The following is a 13,018-nucleotide window of genomic DNA, read 5'->3' on the forward strand; positions in this document are numbered from 1 at the left end:
CAAAGGAGAGATGTTATGGGGGCGTGCCAAAAGGCAGACTGTAGTCATTTCTTAAACCGATGAGTGAGAAAACCACAGGCCTCGTGCAAGCACAGCTAAGATAGCAGACCTCCCTTGAGTGATGTCAAGAAATGTTCTGTTGCGAAAGCTTTTCAGGGGGTGGCCACGGGACCTTGTCAATCTGGGAACAATGTCCTTAAAAGCCACGCAACGCACTTTTGCCTTCAGACCCTTGATTAATTCAAATGGAATTGCTCCCTTTCCGGCCATAACACGCCCAGATTCCCTTTATAGGGGGAAAGAAATTACGTATGCCCTTTGAGGTGCTGGCCGCGCAAACGGGAGGGGGCCCGGCCGTCAGGAGGCGTTCTGCCTCTACACACCATCAACCACAGAACTGCATCAAATCAACTGTAAAGAAAATATTTGGCACCTCCAGCCTGGCTTCCTCAGGAGCATTTGTGCTACAATCTGCACCGGTAGCTGGTTCCACTCCCACTCTGTTAACTCATGGGAGACTCCATTTTGTCAACTAAATGGGCTGTTTTTCGAAATCTCAGTGCCGAGGAGAAACCACCTGGGGAATCTGTCCTGGAATAAATCTGATCAGACAGTCCCAAACCGCACGTTTGTTCATCCATATGCTGCCGTTTAAGCGATGGCCAGCGTCTGAGGGATCAACGGCTTAAGCTGTGGGTCTTAGCATTTATTGGATATCAGAGTAAAGTAGGTCCTTTAAGCCCAGCTCACACAGGGGTCTGGCCGTGCGTCCAACCTGCTGGCCTTTCTCTGCTGGCCCCCGGGGTGGGCCTGCATCTTCTTTCCAGGTAAATAGCAACAAATCGAGGCTAAGAAAATCCCACTCCCAAAACCAAAATCTGAATGAACACCCTGGATTTGGGCCCACATCTCCGATGGCCCCTCCTATCTATTCCGGGACTTCTTGGTAGTGTGGCTATTGACATTTGGGGCAGTCCTGGGCATTTTAGACTATTTAGCAGCATCCCTGACTTCTACCTACCAGATGCCAAAACCCACCTCACCATGGTGACAACAAAAATGTCTTCGGACATCACCAGATGTTCCCAGGGCAGGACCAGGGGAGGCAAAATCGCCCCCGTAAGCATCACTGAGATTCCCGTTTCCCCTAATGCAAGTGCTTCGGAAGGTGGCCGGTGGCTGGAACTCGGTTTACACTTAGACACCGATTGCTGTGGAGCCATATCTGCGGCTAACTCTGCGGGGCCACGGAGCCACCTCCCCCCTCCCCCTACCCCCGCCCCCCATCCCCCACTGTTGTGACGTGGGGCTTCCCATGTACCAGGCTCTAAAATTGCTTTTCAGGTCTCACTGTGGTTGCCTTTGTCCCAGAGAATGCCCGTGATGACCTTGACTCCATTGGTGCCATAGCCTGTCAGGGACTCGAGCTTCTCTCTCTGTGAAAGAGGGACAGGAATGGCTGTCCTTGTGTGCCGGGAGGATCAGCGCTAGTAATGCCTGGCCTTCGTAGGGCACGTGAGAGTTTGTGGTCCAGGGAGAGCATGTGAGGGTGGGGGAAGGGGAGCATCTCTCCTTGGGTCAAGTTGCTCAGGTCAGTGGTCTTGAGCAGGACATTCCAGGTGGGGAGGAGTTAAGGGTGGGGTTTCCCAAACCCTAGATCTGGGGAATCAACCAGATTCAGTGGGTCCAGGTAAATCCACAGAGCCTGTATTTTGAATAATCTGCAAGTGGGCTGATCAGGTCTCCAAGGATTTGGGGAAGCCCTTACCCAGCACTCAGAATGATCTGAGAGCTCCCAGGACAAGGGGCACCCAGCTGTGTCTGATCTCTGGGGATATGGGGAAAGAGCCAGAACCGGTCAGCCTGAGGGAAGCCTACTGACTCCTGGCAGGTGTGCTGGGGCCTGAGGCCAGGGCGGGAGACAGTCCAGGTGGCCCGGGGAACCTGGCAGGGGAACCTGGCAGGAACTCTTGTTTGTTTGTTTGCAGCCCGTCAGGAAGCACCCCACCTAGCAGCGTCTCATTATGCCAGAGAGGCTGCTCCCCTGGCCCCAGAGAGATGATTCCCACCAGCCCCTCCCCACTCCCAGCTTGAAGCTTCAGGAGTCTCCGCCCAGCAGAGACTGGATTTGATTCCCAGCAGCAATAACTGGCAACTTCTCAATGTGACACAAGGGTTTTTCATTAGAACCGCAAGGAAACTCCCAGATAGAGTGGAGGAGGGAGAGGAGACGGGTGTTAGCAGGAGATAAAGCAGCCTGGAGCCTTGGCCTGTCAGAGGCTCTGCGGGGGTGGGGACAGGGAGGTGGTGCTGGCAGCTGGCCTTGGGCACGACTGCTCTGCTTACCGAAGGTGAAAGCTGAGCTGTGTCAGGTGGGCACACACGTCCCCGGTCCCTCGGGGGTCTGGTTCCCCGGGCCCTGCGGCAGATGATGGGTGTAATTAGTCAGAAGCCGTCAGGCAGAGGACCCATCCCCCTGAGAACAGGCCCACGCCATTTTTCACCCGGGTCCCTGAGAGCTGATGGTGGGGAGAGGCCTAAGGGCTGGGGATGGTGAAGGCCCAGTTCTAAAAAAATCAAGAGGGGCACCTGGATGGCTCAGTCGGTGAAGCATCCGACTCTTGATTTGGGCTCAAGTCATGATCTCAGGACCGTGAGATCAAGCCCCAAGTCGGGCTCCTCAATGAGCATGGAGCCTGCCTGGGACTCTCTCTCTCCCTCTCTCTCTGCCCGATACCCCCACCTCATGTACAAGCATGCGCTCTCTCTATATGTATAAATAAATAAACTTAAAAAAATAATAATAATAAGGGGCCCCTGGGTGGCTCAATAGGTTAAGCGTCCAACTTCGGCTCAGATCATGATCTCACAGTTCGTGGGTTCAAGACCCACGTCGGGCTCTGTGCTGACGGCTCAGACCCTGGAGCCTGCTTCGGATTCTGTGTGTGTCTCTCTCTCTGCCCCTCCCCTGCTTGCTCTCTCTCTCTCTCTCTCTCTCTCTCTCAAAAATAAATAAAACATTGAAAGAAAGGACACTATATTTCAGTGAACTTTCCTGGATGACTTCTATACTGTGGTTTAAAACCACCAGTGACCAAGGTCTTATGACGTGCCACAAAGTGCTCCCCTTTTTCTAAACAGCCCCGGTCCATTACATCCTTTGAGTCTCTGTTTCTGCTTTTTCGCTGTTGGTTTGTTTTCTTGTGTCCGGTCAACAATCTGTAGCAGACCAGGTGTTTCAGTCAGATATCGCTGAGGGACAACCCAACCTCAAAACCTAGTGGCTTCAGACAACAGGCATTTACTACTGCTCACGTGTTCATGCACCAGCTGGCCCTGTTGGGCTCATGCTTGTGTCTGTGTGCGGCCGTGGACTGGGTAGGCAGCTCTGTGACCTTGGCTGGGCTCTCAGATGTTCGGCTTTAGCTGGTTTAGGATGACCTCAGCTGGGACAACCGGGCTCTCCTTCATGGGTTCTCTACTTTGACCTTGTTCACATGGGAATAGCAGGGTTCCGCGAGAGAGAGCGGAAGCAGGCGAAGCCTCTTGAGGCTTGGAACTGGCACTCTGTCACTTCTGCCGTATTTTCCTGGCTACCACGTGTCACAAGCCCGGCCCAAATTCAAGGGCTGGAGAAATAAGACTCTTCTTAAATTGATCTACTATACCAGGAAACCAAATGATCAAGCTCCTTAGCCTTGATTCTAAAGCAGGAGTAAAGAGTCTTTTCTGAGAGATGGGCTCTCCCGAATTCAGGCGATGAGCCTTGAGGAACAGGGTTTGTGTCATTGTAGACTCTGCTCAGAGCCCCTTTTGGTCACATATCTCACCTATGATCCCCCAGTGGTTGAAGGTGCCAAGTAAATGAGGTCTTACTGTCCTTTGCCAGAATCCTCAAGGGAGCCCCTATTTTATTCACCCAAGCCTTACGGCCGGCACTTGACAAACCGATTTGGGAATGCAAAACTCCATACATTTTAATTCCAAGTTGTCTGTGTTTCTTAGGGTTTCCCCCAGAGACGTCCCCTCACTCACAGTGGCACTGAGCTTGGCCAGGCACTGCAGGAACCACACCACCCTGCCCCACACGGAGAGATCGACTTGTCTCGTCTTGTATCTGCTCGTGTGCTTGGCTGTCCTTGCCCTATCCCTGGGAGCCATTTGTGCAGCACAGCTGACTGCTGGATTGATTTTCTACCATCATCTTGCTTGCCCATCTCGGGATCGTGGCTGCTCTCTGAAATTGGATGCTGGTTCCTTCTCTGCCTCCCGACCCTCCATGATCATGAAATGTAATTAATGAAATGAGATAAGACAGCAAGGGGCTGGCTGAGGGGTTTTAAAAACCTGCTAGGGTGATAGAAGTCCATGAACTTAATGTCTAATGACTGTTTCAGGGAAGGAAAAAAGGGGCCAAAGAGGTCATTACAACTTTGCTTTTGTGTGATTCCAGACACCCTGCGAATCCTTGCTTTTCCTTTCTCCCAGCCCACCTTAGGTGACAGGGAAAAAAAAGATCAGAGGCAACATGATCACCAGGGCGAGATCTGGAAAATAAGAATGATGGTCACTGTCCCATAATGCTTTCCACTCTGTGCCTTGTTGTCCCAGAGCTGCTGGCCATCCCTCACTGCCTATCTCCCTGGACTCGGTGGGTCCGCCTTCTCTCCTACCTGCTCTGTGAACCACACTCCATATCTGTGCATCATTCTGGGGATCCCTTCCAGGCACTCCTCTACCCATTACAGACGGCACCTCTTCTTCCTCCAACTCATCTGTCTTATTTTTTTCGTTATATTCTATACAATATAGGGCAAAATTATGCCTTTATTTTTTTGTTAAGGGAAAAAGGATGAATTCTAAAACTTTTCTCTCAGGTTTTTTCTTAAGTGGTTGGACTAAAAGTTTGCTAAATTTGCTTTTGTTATTTCTCTCCTCTCTAGGTTTATCAAAAGGAGAACCTCATTAGCAATCTATATTAATAACAGCTATATATATATATATATATATATATATATATATACAGTTGACCCCTTGAACAACAGGAGTTTGACCTCCTTATACAAGAATTTTTTTCAATAAATGTAGTACAGTACTGTCAAAGTATTTTCTCGTCCTTATGATTTTCTTAGTAACGTTTCTTTTCTGGGGCACCTGGGTGGCTCAGTCAGTTGAGTGTCCAACCCTTGATTTCAGCTCAGGTCATGATCTCACAGTTCGTGGGATCGAGCCCCACATCAGGCTCTGCATTGATGGTGCAGAGCCTACTTGAGATTCTCTCTCTTCCTCTCTCTCTCTCTCTGCTCCTCCCCTTTCTCTCTCTCTCTCTCTCTCAAAATAAATATATTTTTTAATAACATTTTCTTTTCTCTAGATTACTTTATTTAAGAATACAGTACATAATACATATACAAATATGCATTGTTTATGTTATCAGTGAGGCTTTGGTCAACAGTAGGCTATTAGTAGTTCAGTTTTGGAGGAGTCCAGAATTGCATGGATTTTTGACTTGCACGGGTGTTTAATGCCCCTAACCCCCATGTTGTTTAAGAGTCAACTGTAATACATAGAACATGTATATGTCATATATATAAGCCCCCTATGCACGCGTGCACACACACACACACACACGTATGTATGTATATGTAATAACCATGATTGGTTAAAGTAGTTAGAAGCCATAACTTTGCTATTAGATCAGTGTGAGCATCATCCTGTGATCCAGGAAGCTGTTCACTATTTCACAGCACCAGTAGGCGCTGAATAATGTTGACTGAATGACTAACCATGGGCTCTACCCTTAGTGGCTAGTTGGTGAATTTCTGCTGCTTTCTACAAGAAAATGGAAAGGCATATGGGGATAAATCAGCCAGCCCCATATTTCACCCAAGAACCAGTTCAAAGCACCTGATGACGGTGGATAGCACGTTTGCTAATGGCTGGTGTGTCAGCACCTTCTAACGATGTGAGAATTTGGCATTTGAAAATAACAACACCATACACTGGAGGCAGAGATAAGGGGACAAGGATATTAAAACGGCTCAATGAGAAGTAATTGTCCTAATGGACTTCCTCTGGATTTCCTGTATTTATTTTATTTTTTCCATTTCCTCCCATATGGGTCAGCTCAGGTAGCCATAACAAAATACCACAGACTGAGTATATGGGTTTATAGAGGTCTGAAGTCCATGGTCAAGGTGCCAGCAAGGCTGGTTCCTGGTGGAGCCTCTCTTCCTGGCTTGCAGACAGCCCCCTCCTTGCTGTGTCCTCACATGGCCTTTCCTCTGTGCGCACACACGCAGAGGAGAGAGAACTCCGGTGTCTCTTCCTCTCTTTAGGAAGAAAGTTCTACCAAATCAGGGCCCCACCCTATGACCTTAATCTTAATTATCTCCTTAAAGACAGTCACATTGCAGGGGTAAAGCTTTAACATGTGAAATCGGGGGGTGGGGGACACAATGTAGTCTGTTCGATGCCACCAATTCTGCTTTGGTGCCACCCACACCCAGCAATCTGTGGACATCGTTGCCTATGTGCTATTACGTGCCAGCTGTCTGCAAAGCTCTTTCCATGCCTCTCTGTTCTCTCTCTCTGCTTTTCCTGTCCTATCTCAAATCTTCCTGTAGTCACTGATAATGACTTCGGACCCAAATAGTACTTCGTATCAACCACTGCGACCTCCCTCGTTGCCTGCTCACCCGTTTCATGGTCTTCATGTGTCTCCACGACACTCCGGTATCTTATCTGTGCGCTGCAAGGAAGTGCACGTTCGGGGGAGAGGAAGCCTCTCTGGCTAACGCTACAAAGGGCTGCCTCCGTGAACTCCCCTTCACATTCCCATCGCCTTCATCCTATTTTCGGTTGTATTGCTCTGTCGTCAGGCAATAGAACCCCAGCTTGAACCCAGCTCAGCTAAAAGGAGCAGGTGCTGACCCACGGAATATAAGGAGGAGCTGCAGAGTTGAGCTCTGGGAAGGCCAGCAATGCCACTAGGCTCTAGAGTAGCTGCAACCAGGGCCTTGAACACTCCCGAGACCCCTTCTTCGTCTCTTGTCCTGTTCCACTTTCCACATTGGCCTCCTCCTCTTTCATCACAGACAGTGTTCAGAAACAGCACTGCCTCCAGCCCCTGAACTTTGTAACTGTGGTTTCTACCGTGGAAGCTGGAGAAGGATTAACCCGGCGTCGGTCAGCAAGGTGTCCATTCCTGGACAGATCAACCGTAGCCAGGAGCAGGGTTTGTTAGTACATGGAACCCCCTGATGCAGCGCTAGGCGCATGTTGGGGTGCAATTTCCAGGAGGTGAGGAGAACTGAGCAAGACCCCAGAGATGTCTTCTGTGCTAGTTTGCCCATTCTGGAGGGCTTCTCACCACCCAGGATTCCCAGCTCCTTTACTCACACCCCAAGAGGCACAGCACAAGGGTCAGCACAACCAAGTCCACTCACTGCATTCCTGGAAGCCACTTCTGCCTCCATTTGTACCTCTTTTCACACCTGAGAAATGACGTTGCATGACCTACGTGCAGATCCTGAGGCCTTTTATTCTCTCTGCGTGAAGCTCAGTTTTTATCTTGTGTAGCCAACCCTTTGTTTCTTTCTGCTGTATCTCACTTTAGGAGAATTAGCTCCTAAGCATAAGGCACGTCCGACCTGGATGAGAGGCAGCAGGGACCAGACGAGCAGTGCTTGCTCGCACGCACTCCTTGGGCTGTTTCTGGCCAGTCTCGTGGTGTTGAGAAGCATAGGGAAGAGACCCTCTTCCATCTCTTCCTGGTGTGGGGTGTTCTCCCACCTCCTCTCCATCCTCTGCCACCGCAATGATGGAGTTAACCCTCTTTGACACTCTCCCTGAGAAGGATCAACCCCCACAAGAGCTAGGAGAGGAGTTAAGGCAACAGACTACTAAGAGCCAAAGCGGCTCACAGGAACCTCCAAGAGAAGGCACTTTGCTCTCTCCTGTCTCCCATGCAGCCATGATGGCAAACGGGACAAGCGAGCAAGCATAGATTCATGAACGCGGAGTTTATTTGCGTAGGTTGTATCAGTGACAGCGCAATAAAACACGTTGGTGCCATTCCTAAAAAGTCCACGCAAGCCTCAGATACACCGTTTACCTACCACCACACCCTCTGTTAGATGACTTCATTTTCAACCTTCTGCACAAGTTCCTCTCAAATTACACCCGTGGAAGACAGAATAATGGTTCCTCAAAGATGGCCGCGTCCTAATCCCCAAAACCTGTAACTATGTTAGGTTACATGGCAAAGGGGGATTACGTTTGCAGATGAAATTAAGGCGACTAATCAGTTGACCTAACATAAGGGGATTACCCTGGATTATCCAGGGGGGCCAGTGTAACAGCCCTTGTTGTAGACAACGGAAGCAGAAGGGTCAGTGTCAGAGTGATACAAGGTGAGCCAGCCTTGGCCAGGCATTGCTGGATTTGAAGAGGGAAGGGGACCAGGAGTCAAGGAGTGTGGGACGCCCCTACCAGGGGGAAAAGGCAAGGAAATGGATTCTCTCCTCAAGCCTCCAGAAGGAACATGGTCCTGCTGACACCTTAATTTTAGCCTAGCAATGTCGATTTCAGACTTCCAATCCTTAGAAGTATAAGAGAATACATTTGCGCTTTATTTTTATCTTTTTAGTTTATTTATTTTGAGAGAGAAAGCATGAGTGGGGGACAATCAGAGAGAGAGGGGGATAGAGAGAGAATCCCAAGCAGGCTCCGCACTGTCAGTACAGGGCCTGACGTGGGGCTCAATCTCACAAACCTTTCAGATCATGACCCGAACCCAAATCAGGAGTCAGACACTCAATAGACTGAGCCACCCAGAAACCCCACATTTGTGCTTTTTTTAAGCCACTAAGTATGTAGCAGTTTGTTACAGCAACTGTTAGAAATTCATATACCATCCAATCTCTCCCTCTCTCTTAGAATCTCAAGATGTTCCTTTCTAAAATGCCTTTAAAAATGTCTGAGTCTCTCACTGATCAGAAGGTCCTCGTAGAGCCCTGTCTAATTCTGTCTAATTCTGATGACTCAGTCAGTACATCCCACTTCTACCAATATAATACAATGTTTAAAATGCACATGACCAACTTTTACGGTTCTCTTTACAAAGCTTCCGACCGATTTTATTTACGCAGCTATAATTTAACAAAACAGCCGTTCCTCTTCTAATACAACAAATTCCCCTGCTGGCCAATGCTGCCCATCACTGGGGCTGGGGGACTGATTAGTGATCATGCGGATCTGAGCTCTCTGGCCTCAGTGCAGCTTGTCCGGGCATTTCTGTAGGAAGTTCTTACCCCTCTCTTCTCGTGTTCTTCCACTTATATCCAGGGTCCTGTTCAAACCCTGTGCTCTGAGAAGGCACAGTGTGGGGCTAGGCCCTTGGAACAACTTCATTCACACTTTTTTAATAAAAGGTTTGATTTTGAGAGAGAGAGAGAGAGCAGGGGAGGGGCAGAGAGAGAGGGGGACAGGGGATCTGAATCAGGCTCCATGCTGGCAGCAGAGACCCCAATGCAGGGCCCGAACTCATGAACCGTGAGATCCAGACCTGAGCTGAAGTTGGACCCTCAACCGACTGAGCCGCCCTGGTGCCCCCAACTTCATTCACACTTAATGCCTGTTACATAGTCGTGTCTCGTGCTCTTAACTTGAGTGGTTACACATCCCTCTTTGGGCTCTCAACCACTTCTCTTGAACCATCATCACCGTTAAATCTCACCACCTCTCCTCCACACTCTGAAGATATCCCCAGATTTCTCTAAAAGAGACTTGACTGTGACCCTGTGTTTCATTACCGCTCGCGTCCTCCTGGCTGCTTTCTGGCCTTGTGGGGTCCCGCTGCCTCAGGCTGGGCAGCAGACAGCTGTCCTTCTTGCCTTCCTGAAATAACAGGCCACCAACAGGCAGGCTCCCCAAGTGCCTAGGTCCTCAGAATTCTCACCCCAGCCTCTCCTGTGCCTCCCTTGCTTCTCCTGGCCCCAGGCACTTCTGCTGGGCTTCATCTGGGAACCTAGATGTGACACGTCCCCTTCAACCTGCCTTCGCAGGTCATAGGTGTGGCCATGTGGACAGTCAAATAAAACAAGCTAGAGAGGTGGCTGGTAAAACCTCCACCCTGTCTCACAGAAATCAGAGCAAGAGTAAGGAAGGGAGGGGAGGAAATTTTGTTTTTCCATCCCTATGTGTTACTTGGGGGAAATCCATTTCTGGTTTAAAAATAAAATCCCCCAAAACTTGTAATTAGCTAGTTAGAAGACCCCCCCCCACAACCACCACCTTTGTCTTGGGCTGCTCAGGTAGTTGTCTTTGATTTGAGATCGGGGCCACCAGAGGCTGAGGTCATTGAAAAGGCCAGGGGGCAGACATGCTGGGAGGGCAAAGGGGTCACCGCTGAAGAGAGGCCCATAGACTACACCCACCATCTCAAATTCTGAGAATGCTGTGGATGCCCAAATATGTCATAATCAGGAAAGCCCCCGATGCCTCATCATGACTCAGACACATCTCACATGGACCGTCGTCCCTCAAACAGGACCGAGGTTACCAGCTGCTGGTGCGAAGGAGTCAGGTGGCCAAGTGTGCCCTTTCTGTCCTCATGCCTAGATTCCTTCATGTTCCCTGCAGTGGGTTGAATAGTGGCCCCCAAAAGGGTATGTGCAAGTCCTCATCCACGGAAGCCGTGAACGTGACTTATGTGGGACGAGCCTTTGCAAATGTAAATTAAGGATCTGGAGATGAAATCATCCTGGATTATCCCGGTGGGCCCTAAACCCAAGGACAAGTAAGGAAGAGAAGGAGAGAAGACCCAGACACAGAGGAAAAGTCATGTGAGGACAGAGGCAGAGATTGGAGTTAGGCATCCACAAGCCAAGGAGTGCCTGGAACCACTGAAAGAGGCAAGGAAGGATTACTCCTCTTGAGCCTCCAGAGGGAGCATAGACTTGCTGATACCTTGACTGCAGTCTTCTAAACTCCAGAAGTAAGAAAGACTTCTGTCATTTCAAGCCACCAAGTTTGTGGGCATTTGTTACAGCAGCCCCGGGAAACTAATGTGTACCTTAATGTGCAACCCATCTCTTTCAGAAAGAAAGGAATTAGCCCAGGGGACCAAGGGACAACTCCCTGTGGAGCTGTCACAGCACCGACTTGTAGTGTGACCTTTCCTGCCACAGTGCCGCCCTAGGGCCTTAGGATGAAGGCTTGCCTGGGCACAAGGCCTACCTTGTACTCCTACAAGGACAACGTGCCTCCTCGGCACATGCTGGTTGCAATCACATAGCCTACATTTGCAGAAGATTTGGAAGATTCTTTTGAAATGCTTTTCCATTTTTTATCCAATGGTCCTGAGTGCTCCACAAGGCCATTGCGTACCATGGTGAACTTGACAAAGAAAGATCCCTTAAATGGCTCACTTGTAATTAGCTAGTTAGAAGACCTTTCTGTATTCCTGAAATATTCCAAAATTTACTAAAAAAAAAAAAAACAGGAAGGTGGCTGGGGACAGAGTGAAGAACATTATAACCTACGTGTTCAGAGTGTGAGTATTATAACAAAGTGCACCCGATTGCCCTACAAAAGTCTGGTCTTGGCTCTTGAAGTCATTGGAGACCATGGAAGGAAAAAATGAAGCATGGGGCTAACCCAGAGAAATGGGTAAAGCCTGTCTCTGGATCTTTGGATCCCTAGATCCCTGCCCCACTAGGAGACCATCTCTCCCACTTGCTACCACCACAGGAGATGGGTAGCTTATTCTCTAAAGAAATTGAATCACATCAGCTCAGAATTCAGGCACATCACATCGTAAAGGGCCCACTGAAAACAAGTGAATTAATGGAAGATCTACATACTGAACAGTGGAACCCTCCAACCGTCCTCTGCCTGGTTCTGCACCCTCCAGGAGCCAGAGGGCAAAAGATTAGAAAACTACAACCTGTGGGCCACATCTACTCCACGCTACTGTTTTCACAAATAAAGTTTTATTGGAATACGGTCACATGCATTCATTCCTAAATTATCGATGACTGCTTTTTACTGCAACAGAAGAGCTGAGGAGTTGTAATGGACCCATCTGGCCTGTAAAACCTAAAATATTTGCTTTGTCTTACAGAAAATGTTTACTCACCGTTGCTCTAGAGAAAAATCAATGTCCCCAAAGAAAAGGCCCCAAATCCCTCATTGGGAGCTCTAGTGGAAAGACTGGTGAGCTGCCCGTGATCTGTCAACGAAGCCCTATCCACACACAGACTGAGCCTCCAAGCAGGTTTTAGTATCTCGCTCTTAAACACAAGTGGATGCCCAGAGATTTTCCAGACATTCAAGGGAAACCCCAATGTGAGGGAGTATGAGGCAAACAAAGAGCAAAACGGACTTGGAGGAACCAAAAACTATTCAAGAAACAGAAAATAAAAATACATAATTAATATCCTCAGAAATATTAATGTCAGAATATTTTATGCATAAATCAAAAACTAGATCCTGTGATAAATAAAAGTGAGCTCTGGAAGCTTAAGAAAGTGATAGCCCAGGGGCGCCTGGGTGGCTCAGTCAGTTAAGCGTCCAACTCCAGCTCAGGTCATGATCTCGTGGTTTGTGAGTTTGAGCCCCACGTCGGGCTCTGTGCTGACAGATCAGAGCCTGGAGCCTGCTTTGGATTCTGTGTTTCCCTCTCTCTCTATCCCTCCCTGACTAGTGCTCTGTCTCTCTCTGTCTCTCAAAAATAATAAATATTTAAAAAAAAAAAAAAGAAAGTGATAGCCCAAATTTTTAAAAAGTAAATAAATAACAAGATGGGAAGAACCATCAAACTAAAAAGACAAAAAGGGGGTGCCTGGGTGGCGCAGTCGGTTGAGCGTCCGACTTCAGCCAGGTCACAATCTCGCGGTCCGGGAGTTCGAGCCCCGCGTCAGGCTCTGGGCTGATGGCTCGGAGCCTGGAGCCTGTTTCCGATGCTGTGTCTCCCTCTCTCTCTGCCCCTACCCCATTCATGCTCTGTTTCTCT

General features: G+C 48.9%; 1 protein-coding gene across 16 annotated transcripts in view; it reads left to right on the forward strand.

The window, feature by feature from the left end:
- RGS6 (regulator of G protein signaling 6) overlaps nt 1–13,018 on the forward strand; it is a 606,431-nt gene that overhangs the window by 517,468 nt on the left and 75,945 nt on the right. The gene's annotated exons all lie outside the window — the stretch shown is intronic.

This window comes from Felis catus, chromosome B3, assembly GCF_018350175.1.
Source record: "Felis catus isolate Fca126 chromosome B3, F.catus_Fca126_mat1.0, whole genome shotgun sequence".
In the NCBI taxonomy this organism is placed as follows: Eukaryota; Metazoa; Chordata; class Mammalia; order Carnivora; family Felidae; genus Felis; species Felis catus.